This window comes from Macrobrachium rosenbergii, chromosome 3 (assembly GCF_040412425.1).
Source record: "Macrobrachium rosenbergii isolate ZJJX-2024 chromosome 3, ASM4041242v1, whole genome shotgun sequence".
NCBI classification, from domain to species: domain Eukaryota; kingdom Metazoa; phylum Arthropoda; class Malacostraca; order Decapoda; family Palaemonidae; genus Macrobrachium; species Macrobrachium rosenbergii.
The window spans coordinates 70,802,471-70,814,970 of NC_089743.1; the positions used below are offsets into that span (position 1 = coordinate 70,802,471).

At 34.8% G+C, this 12,500-nt stretch overlaps 1 protein-coding gene across 7 annotated transcripts in view; it reads right to left on the reverse strand.

The window, feature by feature from the left end:
• LOC136825467 (putative inorganic phosphate cotransporter) overlaps nt 1-12,500 on the reverse strand; it is a 51,854-nt gene that overhangs the window by 29,360 nt on the left and 9,994 nt on the right. Inside the window, exon 1 of one of the 7 annotated variants that reach the window (XM_067082014.1) lies at nt 8,106-9,031. The exons of 2 other annotated variants lie outside the window; for them this stretch is intronic. The gene's annotated coding sequence lies outside the window, so the exon portion shown is untranslated. Of the gene's footprint in view, nt 1-7,625; nt 7,771-8,105; nt 9,032-12,226; nt 12,324-12,500 lie in introns of those variants that run through there. 4 more of the 7 variants (XM_067081976.1, XM_067081997.1, XM_067081986.1 and 1 more) reach the window with 4 other exon arrangements.

The following is a 12,500-nucleotide window of genomic DNA, read 5'->3' on the forward strand; positions in this document are numbered from 1 at the left end:
TCGTGTGTTTCTCTGCCAGTAAACAGAACTGCAGTTGACCGGATGCCACCAATTATGAACTTTAGGTCAGGGATTAAAATAACAGTTTCCTTTGGAGAGTAAATGGCTGACCTACTTAATCTTTTTATAACACTTCGACAATATTTCCATTGTTCTTTGCCCAGTAAATAACATAATTGCAGTTGATCGGATGCCACCAATTATAAGATTAGGCCTAACCATACAGGTAATGATAGATTGTTTTCAGTTGAACGTAAGTCACCAGTTATAACTTTTTTTTTTGTTTTTTACTAAATATCAGTTGTAAATATTACAGGAAATTATGTCTTTACCACTCGGGAGTTGTTCTTGATGTTAAAGTGAAGTTTAATATTCTGAGTGAAATAAATCTATTATTGCCCTTCCATTACCTTTAAAAACAATTAAACTGTTGCATCTTGGTTAATCACATTTTTACAAAAATACTGGGTAAATCCCGTTATTGAAACTAAAATCTTTTGGTTTATAAAGTTTCCCTTCCGAGTCTTTCTCTACCCACCTCGCCGCGTAGCCTATGTCCACTCTCAGGATTAAACTTAACTTCGATGTTAATCCTGAAAATATACCTTTTTGGATTAACATTAAATACCTCCTTCGGCAAGATGGGAAACGTGTTAACACCGCTAATTATAGGAAAGTCTCAACCTTTAGTAGCTACAGTTTAATACTTCCTCAGGGTACAGTATCCCGTACCCTGAAGAATTGTATATTAATTACACGAAAGTGTATTGAATATATTTCCTTCTGGCTCTTGCAGTACATTTAGTCAAGAGTTCCACGGTATAGCATGGAGATATACATATATATGAAGATAAAAAGGCCCATAAAACACTATATGTAACTACATATTGAGCTATTTTCTAGTCTTGAAACACTGGTAAAATATGGACAGATGAAATGTTACAAGGGTATATTTATATAAAAAGCATATGTAGGTGTGGCATTAAGTCTCCGATGGTATGCAGGTGACCGTTTCCCATGAAGGAGGGAAAATAAACAATTCCCTAGTGGGAATTAATGAGGCCAAAAACCACTAGGGAATTGTTTATTTTCCCCTCCTTCTTGGGAAAAGGTCACCTGCATACCATCGGAGACTTAATGCCACACCTACTGTACATATGTTTTGTATATATACCCTTGTAACATTTCATCTGCCCATATTTTACCAGTGAACAGGGGCACAGAAGGAAGTGGTCGAAATATATGGTTGCAATGTTCAGATAGTGTTTCATGGGCCTTTTTATCTTCATATTATACTGTGGTATGACAGTAAAAGACATTCATATACACACACACACACACACACACATATATATATATATATATATATATATATATATATATATATATATATATATATATATATATATATATATATATATATATATATATATATATCACGAATCATGCCAAGTACCTAGCTATTACACAACTAATCACAGAATTCAAAAATTTCCCTCACTTCAGCCAGATACCAAAACTCTCATAATAATAAAAATTACGACTGACTACTCTAAAGGTAACAGTGACCCCTTAAAAAGCTCATTAATCACGTGAAAAATTAAACTAAGTTTATCAAAACAAGTGTGAGGTATCAACAATTAAACAAGAAATATACTAGAGTAAAAAGGCATCACTCCATCACACAACTTTAACTGTTTCCCTGGTCTTCATTCACTTCAGCAAAACTAAAGGAACAAAACATGTTTATCACTTTGCCTTATGCACACAATTAATCCTTTTCACTGTGGTCAATAAATGAAATATGGTTTTTTTTTTAAGTTTTAAATACAAACATTTATTTTTAAATTCAAAGCTTATAATTAGAATTCACAATCTGAAAAAAATGTACTATTACTTGTAAACAACACAAAAATTTAATTAATTCTTGAGTTAAATTATTAAAGAAAACTAAATCACAAAACTTTATCAAGAAATCAAATTAATTAAGCAAAACTTAAACTATCAAGAATTACTCAAAATTTGAAAAGAAAATCTTAGTAAATGAAAATTAAATCAAGTATGCAATGTTAGATTACCAAGAAATATTTAAAATGCTCAGTAAATAAATGTTAAATCACCAAAATATAAAACGTGAAAAATCAAGAGATTGCAAAAACAAGAACACACAAAAATACACAAAAGATTTACCAATAATAATTTTACTAAGGCAAAACATCCCGAATATACCTATTATACCATGGTAATAACAAGTAAAACTCACTTTACCTTACACAAGCTTGTGAAAACTTTTGCAAAATCCACAAAATAAACTTTTTTGTATGGCGCTGTTTCAACTTTTCCTACATTCAGATCTCAAAAGCTAAGATTAATACCAGTGACCACACAAATATTCTATGTTAATATCTCTCTTTTGAAGAGAGAGAGAGAGAGAGAGAATATTAACACTAACGGTCTCTGAAATCAGAATGAGCAAACTTTAGGATTCCAGTGGGAAATGAAACAATCATAAGATGTCAGAACAATACGTGATCAGAGCAACGTAATCCTACAAAACATGACGTAATCAATCAAGATATGTGGATTTACTCTCAAAAAGGCATATGTGACTTGAACGAAAAATCATATGGGACAAAGCTCGTAACGAAATCTCAACACGATCAAAACAGACAGCAACTGGCCAGCCGCAAACAGCATGCTTTAAAAACAAAGACGAAGAACCAAACGAAGAGCCAAAGTTGGTTTCCAGAACAGCACATGAATCACTGAAATCATTTGTCTTTTTCTCGTATGACACAAAACCTTACAGTACACAACTCGATTGCCATTCCATTGCTTGCTAACTCGTTATCTCTCGCGACATAACTAAACCAAAACACGACATACCAAATCACGAGTACAGAACACTTGCTGCTAGGGGACAAAACGCGCGATTGCATACTACGTTATTATTAAAGCGTATTACTAATTTTAAATCACTCTGTTAAGTTACCCAAAACACTAACTCTTTTGAGATCTGACATTACACTACATGTGATATTTCAACAGTTATTATTATTACACATAACACATGATAAATAGAAGAGTAAATATATCAAAACTATAGGATGATATACACATTAAGACATCAAGAATATATATATGTATACATACATACATACATATACATATATATATATATATATATATATATATATATATATATATATATATATATATATATATATATGTGTGTGTGTGTGTGTGTGTGTGTGTGTATGTATGTGATATATATATATATATATATATATATATATATATATATATATATATATATATATATATATATATATATATATATATATATTAACTTACCGTTTTCAAAGAAGCGTGACCTCTAAACTCTGCTATTTATAAGAAAAAAAGAAAATGAGGAAATACCACAGAGGATTATAACAGATCAATATCGAAGGAAGGAAAAAGGTATCCATAGTATGATTTTCCTTTCAAGAAACGGAAATATGTCAAGAGTGTAAAGTGATTACATATATATATATATATATATATATATATATATATATATATATATATATATATATATACACATATACACATATATATAGATAATCACTTTACACTTGATATATTTCCGTTTCTTGAAGGATAATCGCATACTATAGATACCTTTTCCTTCCTTTGATATTGATCTGTTATAATCCTCTGCATATTTCCTCGTTTTCTTTTTCTTATAAATAGCAGAGTTTAGAGTTCACGCTTCTATGAAAACGGTAAGTTATTATCATATATGAATATGCAGCATGTGAGTAAAAATTAAATCAAATTTAAATATTAACTAATTACAATTAAGACTCTTTTCTTTAAGTAATAATAATATTAAGTCATGTAATTCGTAACTTTGGAATGTTCCTTCGCATAATCTACATCTTTTTCTTTATTTGTAATGGTCGGTTTTTTGTTTTTGTTTTGAGGGGGACTTTTTTCATAGTTTGTCTAGCTAGTAAAGTACGGATGTCCTTTAATGACAAGGATTAACCCAGGACTTCGGACTCAGAGCCATAATTGTTTTCCTCCTCACCATCCCTTTTGGGTAAACTCATTTTTTGACAACAAGTGAGGAAAGAATGTGTCATATTTTCTTAATTAATATTTTCATATACTATTTCTGGCAACATTTAGTCACAAACTGCCCTCAATTATTATTAATGTTTCTCATATAAGGTCTTCCTTTAAAGAATCACAAGCCAGTCTCTAAATGCCATTTCATATGGAACAAGCCCATAGGGGCCACTGACTTTGAAATTCAATCTTCCAAAGAATATGGTGTTCATTAGGAAGAAGTAAGAGGAAGTAAAGGGAAATACAGAAAGAAGAGATCCCACATATTAAACAAGAAAAAAGAAATAATAAATAGATAAATAAATGAAAATTTATTCAAATGCAAGAAGAATAGTATTAGGGTAGTAATACATTGCATTTTCGCTTGAACTTCTTAAGTTTCAACTGCACAACATCCTCTGTGAGGCTGTTCCACAGACCAACAGTGAAAGGAATAAAGGACCTTTGGGACTGAAAAGTTCGCCAGCAAGGCACATTTACTGCATATTGTTACTGCTGTTCAGCGAATCTGGTTGCTCTCGGCAGATAAAGGGGATCAGGGATCAATTGTGAATGTGAAAGATCTCTGTTGAAATACAACTTATGAAAAAGTGACAAACACGACACCATCCGTCGATGGTTCAAGTCATAACTGCTACTATTAGGAAACAGAAACCTACCACCACGAACCACTCCATCTAAAAGAGATAATAAATAATCTCTGGCAGAAGCAGACAACCACACCGTAGAACATTATTCTAGTAAAGGGAGCACAAATGACCTAAAACAGGTTGCACTGATTTTATCACTGTTATAAATATATGAGGCCTTACGAACAATACCTAACTTTCGTGCGGCATTTGCTGAAACTTTCATTAGATGTTTCTCAAAAGTTAGATGCGAGTCAAGAGATACACCTAGAATAGTTAAAGCTTCAGACTCATTCAGCAAAGTTCTATCCACCTGAAGTGGACGACGGGATGGGAAATCTGTACGAGATCTGCTAATCAATAGTGTTTTCGTTTTACTGGAGCTCAGCCTCATACCCCATCAACTACACCATTCCCTGATTCGGTCTATGTCCCGATTAAGGCTGAGGGCAGCTTCATTTCTCATAAGTGGAGAATTTTCTTAACATCCCTGGACCGAAATGCAAATTTTGTAAGAACAGGTTCAGGATAACAAGTATCAGGGAGAGGTACATCCTCAGCCGATTGTTTAGCTTCCAAAGCCAGTAATCAATCTACCATCATCTGTAAGTAGTGGTGGAATGGAAGACGAGCATGACCCAAGGATAGATGATGCCAATTTGGTTCACCACAGATGAGGTAGAGTAATTCCTTCAAATTTGCTCTTCAAGTAATTATTGTAATTTCTCTCGGCTGTATGGTAAGTTCTATTCACAGCACGGCGAGACTCAGCAAAAATGGTGTAATTTTCATTTGAGCAATTTTGTCTCCATGCGTTGAATTTGGTCTGTTTGTCATGGTAGGCTCTTCTACATGCATCATCAAACCATGGCTGGTCATTTTTCCTAAATTTGATGAACTTTCTAGGGGCATATCTTATTGAAATACCCATCAGCGTTTCATTTAACTTCTTTTTTGGATCAGGATCTAATATAGTAACTGTGCCGAAAAGCTTCAATAATGCGATCCAACCGGCTCTGCATTTTAGCCAGACCGTTTTTCCAATGGTGGCATTAGGAATATACTGACTGACAGACATGTCCATTTCAGTAGCGCAATGACCACAAGTGCCTATATATTCACAGACTTTGGACTTTAATAGCTGGAACATCTGTGATTAGGTCTAATCTATTCGCAGAAATGTGCGTGGGTTCCTCAATTAGCTGGACAAAATCGGAGGATGCACAGAATTCAAGAGCAGACCGGTCACGTTGAGCTGTGGAATTTGAATTTAGCCACTCACACTGCTTTGCATTGGTCTCCAAAAATAACGAATGAAGCTTCTGAATCCTGTGACTGAGTTTCAGTCATATACAGAATCGTCGATATTTGGATGGCGGTAAACGGTAAAAACGTAAACATTGTAGAACTTACTGAAAATTTTAAAACAAAGAACTTCAGGGCAATTACTCTCAAAATTTTTCTGACGATAAATATATATTACACACACACACAAACATATATATATATATATATATATATATATATATATATATATATATATATATATATATATATTTGTAATTTAGGGCCTTGCACTAGCTAGGAAGGAGAATTGAAGGGCATGTCTTATGAAAACCTATTATGCACTTTGCCTCATTAGACATGGTAGTTAGTCGACGGTGGTGGACTGTAGCCAAGGTGATCCCAGTCACCGGTGAAAGGATGGGCGACTGACGTCACGGAAAACATGAGCAGAATGGAACTCCGGATCTTGGAGGATAACGCCTCCCTAAACCACTTTCTATTTTTGGGGAAAAAGTAGAATGGGTTTTTAAAAAATACTGCTCTGTCCCCGCCTGTGATTCAGTTCCATCGAGATTAAAAGAACATAAAAAAAGTAGGGGGGAGGGACCTCACCCGACGTCGCAAGCCCAGTATCTAAGAAATGAGAAAGGCATTGCAGTAAATATGAAAGGAACGAGTGGCTAAATGAATGCGGAATAAAGTACGCGATGCGCGAAGGGCTGAAAAGATCAGATGCTTAATTGAGTATTCAAAGGCTCGATAACTTTTTCACACTGACAGCTACCGATTCATTTCCTCCAATCAGCTTGCACACTACATGCGTGACCGCTGATGAAAAACTCATAGCTTTATGTGCTTCAGTGTTTAAAAGCGTGTGGGTAGTTTTCACAAGAGTTTAATTTTTACTCGAATTTTCAGAATTTGCATATAAACAATAGGCTTAAAATGAACTAGACGGCCTTTCTACTTATTCATCATGTTTTATCTCGTGTGATGAAAAGATTATTGCTCAGGATCCTGGCCTCACCACACACCAGCAAAAGCTTGAATTCTATGACTTATGTAAATACTAAGCAAAAACTTATTATGTATATAAGTCTCATACATACATATACATATATATATATATATATATATATATATATATATATATATATATATATATATGTGTGTGTGTGTGTGTGTGTGTGCATATACATGTATGTATATGTAATGTACATATATGGTTTGGCAAACCTTTATGAAGAGTAGATATCTACCACTTACGACTATGAAGTAGGTTGGAATGGTATCAACACTATAACCTACTTCTAACAGAAATGGATGAAGGATTAAAACCTACAATCAGTTAGTCTCAACCCTTAATGGTCTTGTTTTGTTAAACGTCACTGACTTATAACAATTTTTTCACAAAGACATTTTAAATTCCAAATTAAGACCTTTGTTCTTTACAATGAAGATAACCTGGTTTACACCAGGCTGTGAGATTTAAAGTAAAGCCACTATGGATACAATTTTTCCAAGAATGACAGTATAACAATAACAAGGTTGCATATAAATATTAATTCGAAATCAAATTATCACATGATTTACCTTATGTGATTTGATCTTCTATCTACAGTATAAAGTATATATGTGGTAACACATTGCACAAAATTTTGAGTGTGTGCTCTTGAAGCAAAACTGTAATGTAATGCAAGGGTAAAAATATGGATTGGCTTCACAGGTAAGAAATCAAGACTACAACTTTACATACATTATCCTAATTTGAGTCCCCGAAATGCACTCTGACGGTGGTCTCAAGGTGAAACCTAATGGCAATATTTAACGTTTGTGCAACGCCGGAGGCAGTCTTCAAACCTCCCACTAGTGGTCCCCTATCTTGTGTAACTTCCCCTTAGTGACCCTATCTATGCAACATGTGAAAATCTTACTCCTGACAATTGTTAGGCTTCTGGAGCCATTTATAAAGGTTGCTGAATTAAACTACGGTTACAACTTCATCGTTCTGATATGAATACAGTTAACTCATTCCTAAACAACTCTTTCTCCTAAACCTTCAGATATACCTACCTTGGAATGGAGTAAGGTCTCAACACTCAGGAATGTTACTCTTTTTCTCTGATTCTTCAGAGATTTGAATCAAAGGTATTGTATATTAACAACAATAGAGGCGGCCGTTTTCCTTGTCTAGATATTACACGAAACCTTCTCGTCCAGGAGCTGCATCAACGCATATTTGTAACTGTTCCTTACAGGTTCTCTCACAGATTTTTTTATATACTGGGGGCACAAAGGTCTTTCATAGAGGCGACCACTCCGTTAATCCTCTTCACTTTCTTACTTTTCCCTTAATTTTGGAGTTCTATTGCTATTATTATTTTCTGTATTTTTAGTCTTTAAACCGAACAAAACATCTGCTGTTTTGTCCATTTTGCTTTCGTTTACATTGCAATTTACAAACGCAACTACATCCACACTCACAGACAACGACAGACGATATAATGAAACGAAATAACGACAGATGAAATGTTCGAAAATCCACTACATGTATACCTAAGGTGTACATACCTCAATGGATAACGCACGGAACACTTGCCAGGTTACGAATGAATCATACCAGAAGTTACAGAACTCGTTAAGATCGCCTTCTTCGTGTTCATCCTACTGTGCACACAGGACCAGTTTATATCGGAACACCACTTTTGATAATTTAAACAAAATTACAGTTGCATTTCATAATTTGTGGTTGCCACCACCGACGAGGCATGATCCGGATATAAAATCCCATTACCGCCAACAAAATAAGGCAGAAAAGTTCATGTGTCTCATGAGCACGAAGGTCATGTGAGAATACGTGGGTATGAAGATATGACCGGACTAAATACACTCCACTGGCCACGAAGCTGAAACAGTTAGGAAGAAAACAGCAAACGTTGAAACGCTACGTTCTCTCTCTTTCTCCCCTCCCCTCCTCTCCCTCCAACCTACCTTTCTACAAAGATACCTGCAGCTGTGGAAAGCAACGCGATTACTCTTTTACACCTGTTGGCTTCTATACAGCGAGAGAGAGAGAGAGAGAGAGAGAGAGAGAGAGAGAGAGAGAGAGAGAGAGAGAGCGATATTTTGTAGGTATAATTTTGCCTTTTTCCAAGTTTTAATGATAAAAATTATAATCATCTTACTCCTGCAGATAAACTACATAGTTCCGAGACACGAATGACGAAATATGCAATATATGTAAATCTACATATATTGGGATCTGCCTTCTTTTCTACCAGTGAATATATATATATATATATATATATATATATATATATATATATATATATATATATATATATATATATTATATATATATATATATATATATATATATATATGTACATATATGTTATGTATATATAAATGTATATATATACATACATATATATATATGTATATAATATATACCACGTCACTTTTATTAGTTATATAATTATTTACCTTAATTACCTCAATGACTTCTTAATTTTCCGAATTCCTCGCAACTCTGAGGACTCACTGGTCACTATAAGCCTAAATAGGAGCAGGGACTACATGGAGAGACTTTCGCCCTCGTGGCAGGATTCGACCCAACACACTAGACCCTAAGGTTCCAGCAACGACGCGCTAACCCACTGTGATACAAAGACAAATATAGGTCTTGTTCGTTTCACACATACGTACATCGGTCGCCTCTAGATACTTTCTACTACAGCTGAGTGCACCGATTTGAACCAGTTTATTCTAGTGTTCGGCAGTTACCACTTTTTAAGGCTGACGTACACACACATATACATATATACACACACACATATATTTATATGTACACACAACAGGCGGAGGTCTTTAAAACCCAATACTGCCTTCATTGTTGTAACTAGAGCTGACTAAACCCATTCCCACCAGTAGATTTATATATATATATATATATATATATATATATATATATATATATATATATATATATACACATACATTACATATGTATATGTACTTATATAGATATACATATCTTTATATATATATATATATATATATATATATATACATACATATATATGTATATGTATATATATACATATATATATTATACATTATCTACTGGTGGAAATGGGTTTAGTCAGCTCTAGTAATAAAAAAATACCTGAATTTCAGAGATATATGCATGGCAGAGCTGAACTTGACTGGCATGGTCGTTGGCCCCTCCCTGGCAAGGGGTCGAATCCGGCGACAGAAGGTGAATGTTTCTTCATTTACTTTCCTCTTAGGTATAGGCTTTTTTTGTGATAAGTGTAATAAAAAACTGTGGGGAAGTCGAGATTTTAAAACATCATTCTGGCTATTTAAGAAACGTATTTAATCCAATAGAGCGGCACAATTTACAAATGGCCCTGACTCCCTAAGTAATGGGGGTGAGAAGAAATTCCCGGTTTATAAATGCTAAGGACAGATTGAAAACAGGAATGGCGAGAATCCTGAATCCATTTGGAGAGACAGAACCACCAGAAAATGAATTCAAGAGATACTGACTGAACATATTAACCGTTTGCGAATTAAGGTGCAGAGGAATGGGGAGAGATTCAGAAGGAGCAGATGGGACTGGTAGAGAAGCAGGCATGATCTTAAATCCAACTGCAAAAAAGGCAATGACTGGCTGAAGAGCGGTGAGTAGTAGGTCACCTCTGGTAAGCTTTTAATCAAATCAGTGCAGTATGGGTATCACCGAGGGCTAAGCACTTACAAAATGAATTTCACATTGAACTGTAGAATGTAGTCTTGCACGTATTCTCATTCTCCAAGAACTTTAAATACTTCCATTTCAAAACCTCTTGGTCATTATCTAACCTGCTCTTTCTCAGTCTCCATCGTCTACTTGCTCCCACACCCTCTGAATGCCGCACACATCGTAAAAAAACTCGAATTCATCGTGGAAGTTATACTACCCTTTTTACTTCATCTTTGATGCCTCTTACTTACCATAAAATGAAAGTAAACAACATCTGCATATAATAAGTAAACAATACATTTGCAGAGTTCTCTTTTTTCTTTCATGTGCATCAGATTTTCTACCTTCCTTCATAAAGGAGGACTGGCTCAACAGTCCTTCAATGTTTCCCTACATCAACTTCAAGGTCCTCCCCCTACCTTCTGAACCTTTTGCAGAGATCTCAATTTCTACTTTATATTCTTCAAATATTTTTGTTTTTCACCTGTCAGTGCACCTCTATTACTCAATTACCAGCAAACCGTATATCATTTGCAAACACCAACCACTCCACAATTTCATCTGACTTTTCTCTGAATTCTTTCATTACCCGATCTAGAAAAAAAAAAACATTAAAACAACCAATGAGGCATAGTACACTGCTCTTGGACCAACTTTAACACCAAAGCAATCAAGCTCATCTACATACTGTCTTCAATTATCATTTTCATTCAAAATTACACTATACACACTGCTAAGTACGCAACGTACTGTTATACCTCTATGACTATTTTAGTTAACTTCTTTCGATACTAAATTCATTATTCCTATCACCTAATCCTTCCGAACCTCTCCCTTACTCAGTCACGCTTTAAACAGCCTTGTCAGCCAATCAATAACATCAACGCAAGATCGCCTTTCCCTTCTTACAATTTTTCAGTCGTTCTCTATAAAGTACTTTCAAAGTTACACTGAGCCCTTTCACTTATACGTCATCCAAAACTCCCTCTTTTCTCTCTATTACCTTGAACATTGAACATTTCTCCCAACTACATCTCCATCGACACACTGCATTTCCTTCCAATTACCTTCATAAGCGCTTCTTTCTACAACCCATTAACTCGTTAGTCGTTATCTGTACTACCTTCTCCCTACTGCAGTTCCTTTTTCACCCTAACGTACTTATTCAAATTTATTCTCACTAAGATATTACCAACCACAAATTAAATTAGCTGAGAAAACATAATGGGCATAGTATATTTTACTTGACTAATTTTCAAGAATAATGAAGCTGTTTCTTTAACTGCCATATGACTAAAAGTAACACTAAAAATGATGTTCTTTGAGAAGCTGAAGATTTGACGGAAACGTATAAATTACAGTAATTCAGACTGACAAATAACCTTGAATATCGAAGTCAATGATCAACATGAACTGCAACTGACGGGGAGGACTTTGATCTCACCTTCGTGTCTTTGTAATCCGGTTGAGTTAATGAGGTGGACGCGAGGGAAAGAACTGTTGGAGGGGCAAGGGCAAGCCATGGCTGGCCTTACTTAACACTTGCTCTATCTTCAAAACCCTGATTTGGTCGTCGTTTATCTTTCACTAATGATATCTTCGATTTTGATGATTACCTAACACCTAATCAGTATGATGGTCTCAGATGATGGCCATTTAAACAACTGTTTCGAGGGTTCGTGATAGTGGAAGTGCTTCACAAACATCTGATACTTGAT